Source organism: Jatropha curcas, chromosome 7 (genome assembly GCF_041381405.1).
Source record: "Jatropha curcas cultivar XTBG-Jc1 chromosome 7, XTBG_Jcur_1.0, whole genome shotgun sequence".
NCBI lineage: Eukaryota > Viridiplantae > Streptophyta > Magnoliopsida > Malpighiales > Euphorbiaceae > Jatropha > Jatropha curcas.
The window spans coordinates 15,660,176-15,662,407 of NC_143157.1; the positions used below are offsets into that span (position 1 = coordinate 15,660,176).

General features: G+C 27.2%; 1 pseudogene; it reads left to right on the forward strand.

Moving 5' to 3' along the window:
* The first annotated feature begins 629 nt into the window (after positions 1-629).
* LOC149494754 (uncharacterized) lies at positions 630-2,029 on the forward strand (annotated as a pseudogene).
* Positions 2,030-2,232: the final 203 nt, after the last annotated feature.

Genomic DNA, 2,232 nt, shown 5'->3' on the forward strand with positions numbered 1-2,232 from the left:
TTTTAAACTTTTTTTTTTTTTGTTGTTAATTGCAATATTAGAAATTAGTTAAAAAAATATTAAAATTTTTATTTTTAAGACTTTAAAATATTTGGAATGAAACCTTTTGTCGAATAAAACCTCTCCCTTTACTTTGATGAAATTGCTTGAATTGTTCTTTACTATAAACATTTGCCTTTTTGCCCGGTACAAAGACTCTTGTTTTTATTTTATAATATGTTCTTGTTTAAGTTGCCAAATAAAGATACAAAATTATAAAGTAAATTAAAAAAAAAAAAAAAAAGTAGAACATCCGGCAAACCAAACTATATAAGTTCAAATATACTTTTCCATTTAAAAAAATTATTTAAGTTTTAATCACAGTTAGTTGCTCAACTTACATTTATTTCATTTTTTGTTCATATGGTTTGATTTTGTAATATTATATAGGCTATTATATGTTGAAAATTGTTCATTTAAGCTTTATTTTATTCTTGCAATACTTTTTCAGATAGTGAATTAAATTTAATTTGTATTTTCCTACATATTAAATTTTCTTAAGTGGTACATATTACATGTGTTGTTAAGTATTAATTATTCTTTAGTTATATCATTAAACATGCATTAAAATAAATTAAATTTCATTTTAGATGGGTGATCATTATATTGGAGATAATTATATTGTGAAATTGCAAAAAGTTCGAGATAATGCTATCATGAAATTCAAATTCATGCAACACTTAGCAATAGCACAAGTTGTTTGTATTACAATTTGTTGGTATATGAGACGTAAGCTTGAGCTTAAACATATTAAGAGTCATCTGACACATGAATGAGGCTTGAAGGAGAACAAGTTAGAGAAAAAGTTTTGACACAATTACTTTCAAGTGATATTTGTCAACGTATAATAAGAATGCGCTCTTTAGTGTTTGTAGAACTGTGTGATATTTTAGTTAGAGAGGGTGGTCTTAGATCAACAATGTGAGTAATTGTCGAAGAACAAGTTGCAAAATCACTTTACTTGTTAGGACACAATGTTACCAATCGTGTAGTTTCTTTCTTTTTTCTTTATTCTAGGGAGTCAAAAAGTTGTCACTTCCATAATATCTTACAAGCTATAATAGAGTTGGAAGAGAAATTTTTGAAACAACCCAATGGATCACAAATTCCTTTGGAAAGAGAAAGCACCAATAGATTCTATCAATACTTTAAGGTGACTAAATTTCTACTTAAGTAAATATTTATATTGGTGAAGATTACTTTGAGAATTAATTCTAAAGTTTAATGTAAGGATTGTGTCGGTGCTATTGATGGAAGACATAATTGTGTAAAGGTTTCTAACAAAGATGCTCCCATATATCGTGGAAGGAAAGATTATCCAACACAAAATGTATTGGTTACATGCACATTCGATTTGAAATTCACATATGTATTACCTGGTGGGAAGGGATAGCATATGATTCAAAATCATTAAAGATGTATTCTAAACAATGTCCACTCAAAATTCCAGAATGTAACTTAAAAAAATTAAACTTACTTAGGCATTAAATATATTATTTTAGTTCACAAAATAATGATAAAGTTACTTATCATAAGAAAATACTACATTATTGATGTCGGATTAATGTTGAAAAGTGAACTTATTACACCTTATAGGGATGAGCGATAACATTTAAAAGAGTATTCAAGAAATGCACCGCAAAATGTACGTGAATTATCTAACCTTCGACATGCATCTTTGCATAATGCAATTGAACGAGCATTTGGATTACTTAAGAAGCGATTCCATATAGTAGAAAGCGGAAGAGAGCCATATTCTAGTGTAGAAACTCAAAAGGAAATTATTTTTGCATGTTGCGTTTTGCATAATTACTTAATAAGTGTAGATCCAAATGAAATAATACTTGCAGAAGTTGATAATGAACTTTCCAAGCGTAACATTTCGCAAGAGGAATATCATAATAATAGCAATAATAATGAAGATGCTAGAATGCGGGAATTGCTGAAGAATTCTATAACAACTCGTATCTGGGCTGATTATAATGCATGATATTTTTTTTCATATTGTATTTACTTTCATTATTAGATTTTGTTATTATTTACGGATTTTCTAATATATTTCAATTTAACATTTGGCATTCTTTATGAAATGAAGTATGATCAATTTATTGTGTTGTGGAATAATATTGTTTATTTAGTTAATTATATTTTGTTGGTATTTTCCATAAGTGCATCATTGCTATATTTCATTCA